The sequence below is a fragment of the Echinops telfairi genome, unplaced genomic scaffold (assembly GCF_000313985.2).
Source record: "Echinops telfairi isolate 266 unplaced genomic scaffold, ASM31398v2 ScPeMD7_3533;HRSCAF=4204_1, whole genome shotgun sequence".
NCBI lineage: Eukaryota > Metazoa > Chordata > Mammalia > Afrosoricida > Tenrecidae > Echinops > Echinops telfairi.
The window spans coordinates 22,764,692-22,770,804 of record NW_022107432.1 but is presented as its reverse complement, the minus strand read 5'-3'; the positions used below and the strand labels follow the sequence as shown (position 1 = coordinate 22,770,804).

General features: G+C 43.2%; 1 pseudogene; it reads left to right on the top strand.

Annotated features, from left to right (window-relative positions):
• Positions 1-270: 270 nt before the first annotated feature.
• On the top strand, positions 271-1,768 carry LOC101653579 (annotated as a pseudogene).
• The last annotated feature ends 4,345 nt before the right edge of the window (positions 1,769-6,113 follow it).

Sequence of the window (6,113 nt, the reverse complement as noted above, 5' to 3'; positions counted from 1 at the left end):
TTGCCCTCATAAAGGGATCACTGGAGATATGGATACTATAGCCACATGTGGTGAAGAAATGAGATGGTGCCTGGCTATCAGAAAAAAAAACCAGCATCTGGCATCCTAAAGGCTTATTTGAAAACAAGCAGCCAGGATGCCGCCACACCTGTGGACTGAATTGCTGTTCTTCATGCCTGGAACCTCAGGATGGGCCCTAGAACCCTGACCTTCCTGCAGCTATACCTCCTGTTCAGCTTGATTAGGCTTTTGGGGGGTGCAGTCCACAGGATGGCTGTCCGGGACAACATGGCTCCCTGTTTCGAAGCCTTGTGTAGATTCCTTGAGTGGACATGGTGGACATGACCTGCTCAATACAGTGAAGAAAGTAAATGGAGAACAGTTGGAACCTTTGGATGATATGCTGGAAGTTGCAGAGAAGAATCTTGGGACGAGGGAAAGCCCAGAAGCAATGGTGACCAAAGCTCAGGACCTCTGCAGGAGAGGCGACCAGGAAGGAGCTCTGAGGGCCACTGGGTCACTGACTGGTTAGTGTGTCCAGTCTCCGCAGGATTGGCCAATTTAACAAGGATAATGATCCCATCACCCCAAACACAGAAAAGGCGACACACTTGATAGAGAAAGTAGGAGCCTGTAGCAGGAGAGAGTTTAAACCAAAACTTTAAACCAAAACTCACGGCCATCGAGTCCATGCTAACTCACAGTAACCCCCCTGTGGGTTTCCGGGACTGTAACTGTTGACGAGAGTAGAAAGCCCAGGCTTGCTCCCGCGGAGCTGCTGGTGCAGACCATGCTGATCACAGCCCAAAGGTAACCACAACACTACCCGGGCTCCTGGTGCCTAAAAGTAGACTGAGGCCTCTATTGTGTGGTTATTGTGGTTATTTCAAACAGGCAGCTGAACTCTTTCTTGACACAGTTTCAACATTTATCCTATGAATGTTTGGATTATAAGACCTTCGTGATTTACTCTGTCCCTATCAGCATGCTCTCCTTAGAAAGACCAGATCTCAGGGAAAAGGTTATTAAAGGAACAGAAGTTCTTGCAGTACTGCATAGTCTTTTAGAGGTTTAGCAGTATCTGTTTTCACTCGATGAATGCCATCACTCAGTTTTTTCTCCAGTCATTAGCTATTGGAGAAGAAATGAAAAAAGACCGACTCTTTGTTTCTCATTATGAGGACTACGTAAGAGATGAGAATCCATGCCTACAGCCAGTTGCTGGAATCTTATAGATCACTAACCCTTGGCTATATGGCAGAAGCCTTTGTTATTGGTGTGGAATTCATTGATCAGGAATTCTCCAGGTTTACTGCTGCCGGGAGACTACAATGCAAAACAGATAAAGTGAAATTGCAGGAACCAACCGACCTGATTGCAAGGACTGGCAGTACCAAGAAATGATCAAGAAAGGAGCTCTATTCAATAGTTCCAAAACTTTCCAGAATCATGCATATGGAAAAACATGTAAACAAATTATTTCCTTTAGAGATCATTATTTGGAATTTTTATCGCTTCACTATGTGCCCAGCTCAACTGTATAAAATAAATATTACATTGTTGTTTCAAAAGAACAAGCAGCCATCTAAGTGAGATGTCAGGTGGAAGGAGCACATCAACCTGTATGATCCAAGGATTGTAAATAATAAAATCCAAAATCAGAGGAGGGGGATTGTAGTAGAGCTTAAATTCTGAACGCTCAGTTTGCAGAATGCTGTGGATAACAATGAAAGTCTCAAATCCATTTGCAGCAACCCACGTGGAGTAAGCCTTCAGATCATTGACCAGGAACGTGAACAGTCTTGTCCTCAGAGAAAGTCCATAAAAAAGTAGATTTAGTTAAAATTCAGCATCTTACCCCTTGTTTTCCTTTCTGACCCATTGATGGCTTGTTTCATTATTTTCTGCTCTTTTTATTGAGGTTTTTCTGTTTTATTTTGCTGTGGTGGTGGTTGTTCTTAATATGATATTCTTTACATGAAATCCAGGATAGGTAAATCTATAAAGACAATTGCTCAATTAATAGCTTCTTAGGATTATGTCAGGGGAGTTTGTGGGAAATGATGAGCTAATAATGGAGACAAGCACGAAGAACATGAACTAAAATCGATTGTGGTGACGATTGCACACCTCTTCTGAACCCAACGAAGCCATCGAACTGTACAGCACATGAATTACATGTTGATAAAACGGTTAAATAAAGTTAAAAAGTAAAACAGCACCTTTGTTGGGGGGAAAATAATTTTTTTTATTTTTTATTTTTTTTAAACATTTTATTAGGGGCTCATACAACTGTTATCACAATCCATACACACATCAATTGTGTAAAGTGCATTTGTACATCATTCTCAAAACATTTTCTCTCCACTTAAACCCCCACATTAGGTCCTCATTTTTCCCCTCCCTCCCCGCTCCCCCCTCCCTCATGAGCTCTTGATAGTTTATAAATTGGTATTTTGTCATATCTTGCCCTGTCCGACGTCTCCCTTCACCCACTTCTCGGCTGTCTGTCCCCAGGGAGGAGGTCACATATAGTTCCTTGCAATCGGCTCCCCCTTCCCTACCCACTCTCCCTTTACCCTCCCTGTTTCGTCACCCACACCACTGGTCCTGTAGGGCTCATCCGCCCTGGATTCCTTGTAAGGGGGGAAAAAGAATTTGATGAGTTATAGAAAACAGAAGCAATATGTTTCTTGGCACAAGCTACATTTTCTTAAACCAAGCAGTCATCAAAGAGATGTCATCTCGTGCACCCAGAAGGAGCACGCCAGATCTTTCCATGTAATCTCATGACCACACGGCTGCTTATGTGTAAGTAAGTTTATGCTTTCTTACCTCTGGAGGGAGCTTCTCTCACGATGTTCTTTGATCTTAATGCTAGCCGATGCGATTGCTTTGTTAAAATTAAAAGTATAAATACAAAAGGGAACCCAAGCAATTAGATGTCACTATGTTTTCCACTTTGCCAACCAACCAATATGACACTATATAGACCGTCTTTATATAAACTAGGAAATTGGAAATGCCAATTACTACATTATGAATAGGGCAATAAATCAAATTCTCAGTAAGAAAGCTAGTAAGAATGATAATAAGTGGTACAATCAACATCTGTAATATATAATAAAGTCAACAAAGGTTGAAAAAAAAAGAATGATAATAAGTTTATACTGAAATACTTTCTCTGAGACATGATTTCTCTTGTGACCCTTTTGTTCAAATTATACTTGGAAGGACAGCTCTGTACAGGGGAACCCGTGAGTGCTAGAACCCCACAAGACCGCCTTGTTTTTCTGCCAGTGGACAGGGTGCAGTCTCACCAGTTTTGGTGCTCGTTTTAGTGGGAAATAATGGATTTTTCCTTCTCTAACAGGTGTCCGCCTTTCACAATAAAAAGCTAAAAAAAGAAAAGAAACCACTGAAGGTACTGAGTTTATAATTATAGTGGTGGAATATTCTGGAACAGGATAGCGAGAATGGTGGCTGACCATGAAAAAGGTAATCAATGTCACTGATTTACAAATGTGTACATTATGTTGGTGTATCTTTTCACCATATTAGGACAATTAATATTGCTATGGAGTCCAAATTACAGAACACTTGAGGAAAGTAAAATCTGACCCGGGGCCCAGTCTCTTACCTTTAACTTCCACTTCTTGCTGACCGCTGTTAATTTGGACCCAGATCTAAGCCAGTAACTAAGGAATGTTTGCCCTGTGGTTAGTCAAGACAGAAGGCGTCAGTAGGTCCCCAGTCTGTTCTTTTAGAAGTTTTTGATGCAGACTGGTATCACAGCACATTGTGCAAGATGCTTTTAGGGAATGTATAAGGACCCTCCAAAATGTGCGGCATTTGACATCATGAAAATGGTTTACGCACAGTCAGGCGCAAGCTTTAGTTTGTGCTAGGTTCTACTCACTAAGAAGGTGACCCAGTGTGTTAGTCTGGGTTGACTAGAGAAACAAATTCATAGACACTCTTACGTGTATAAGAAAGAGGTTTATATAAAACAGCAATTGTATGTTAAGAAAACATCCCAGCCCAGTCCAGATCAAGTCTATAAGTCTGATATTAGCCCATATGTCCAATTATAGTCCCTAAATTCCTCTTTAGACTCACACAGCACATGCAATGAGACAGAGCGCAGGAAGATCACAGGCCAGTGGGTGACAAGTCTTGTAGATCCAGTGGCGGTGGAAACATCTCAGCACTGGTGTGGGTCTCCATATGGCTCCTCTAGCTCCAGGCTCTGGCTCCATCAGTGTGTCTCCATGTGAACTGTCAACAGGAATGTCTCCTGGGGAGAGAGTGTGTCCCATCTCCAGGGGGGAAGACAGGAGTTCCCAGAATCCTCAGGAGAAGGCCAGGCCCACACAGAGGCTTCATTGGCTATGGCGTGATTGACAGGCTAGACTCCACCCCTTCCCAAGTTGACAGGATATTATGTAACTGCCACACCCGGGATTGTTGGTGGGCAAACAATGAGATGGACATCTTTCCTCCGGGAAGAGTATGGTTGAAGTTAGATGAGTTTGTATGCAGTGAGATGCTTACACAAAGAATTTTGGGGGGCATATCCATAATGATTTACCAAAAACAGTCAATCAGCAGAATTGACATTAAGTAGCTAGCCAGCTAATTCTTGACTGTTAAATCCCGAGTTCAGTCTATATCTATCCTCAGGGGACAGCTGCTGCCCCTTGCATCCATAGTCTTCACACACTAAACATCTATGATTCCTCATTCAAATATTCTTCTTCTTTCAATTAATCCAATTTGATTTATTTTCACAGAGTTAAAGAGCTTTTTTCTATAAGACAATATGAATAATAGATTTATGTGGGGTGGGGGGAGCAGGAACCGAATCACACACCAATATGGGTAAATCTCAAAAACACTGTGCTGAGGAAAGAAGTATATGTATGATTCTACAGATATGGAATTCTAGAAAGAACAAGTATCGTACATAAAGATAAATACAAGTAAATAGTTGCCTACAATGGGGAGTATAATGAAAGACTGGCTGTAATGTAATGAGGTTCAAAGGAACTTTTGGCGGGCGAGGGGCGGGGTAGGGGGGTAGGGGGGGGCCCCTTGTAGACACTCAATAGATATTGCCATTAGTAGATTCCCCACTCATGTCCACTCCATGCATGCCCAGTAGAACTGTGCCTTAGGATTTTCCTTTTCTTTTTTTTAATTAATCATTTAAAAAATCTTATAACAATCCATCCTTCAATTGTATTAAGCCAGTGGTTCTCAACCTGTGGGTCGAGACCCCTTTGGGGGTCAAGTGACCCTTTCACAGGGGTCACCTGATTCATAACAGTAGCAAAATGACAGTGATGAAGTAGCAATGAAAATAATTTTATGGTTGGGGGGGTGGCCACCACCACATGAGGAACTGTGTGAAAGGGTCGCAGCATGAGGAAGGTTGAGAACCACTGTGTTAAGCACACCTGTACATATGTTGCCATCAACATTTCCAAAATATTTCCCTCTACTTGAGCCCTTGGCATCAACTCGTTCCCCCTCCCTCCCCGTCCTCCCCCAGCGTCCCACCCCTGTGAATCCTTGATCAATTACATATTCTGGTTGTTGTTTCACCATAGGGTTTTCAAAGCTGTGACCATTCCGATGCAGAATCAGGCCCATCTTCTGAGACCTCCAGCTGGGTTTCCAGTAGTCCCAAGCTCAACTGTCACATCACCCAGGGACTGGAAGATACCATGGCCTGCTTTATCGGCTGATAGGCATGATTCAGGAGAGAGGGACACCCTGCTGGTAGAAGAGTCAGGGAGCGAATGGCTGGCAGTCTGAAGACCCTTCAGAGGACTTAAGAAAAGAGGCGGTGTCGTGCCTCGTCCAGCGGAGGAGGTGGCCTTCCAGAAAGGAGCAGCATCTAAGGAGAAGGGGATGGGTACCAGTGCTCGGTGGGTAGATACAGTGATGGAAGAGAACGGTGGCTGAACATTAACAGGCGTGTCTCCTCTGTTTTCCATTTTCTTTGTGGACTAGAAACCAATGCCCTCGATTGAGTGAAACTGGGTGTGCAGGTGTAGGAGGCTGGAGAAGGTGGAGGACAGCTATCCTGGACTACAAATTGGTTCTGA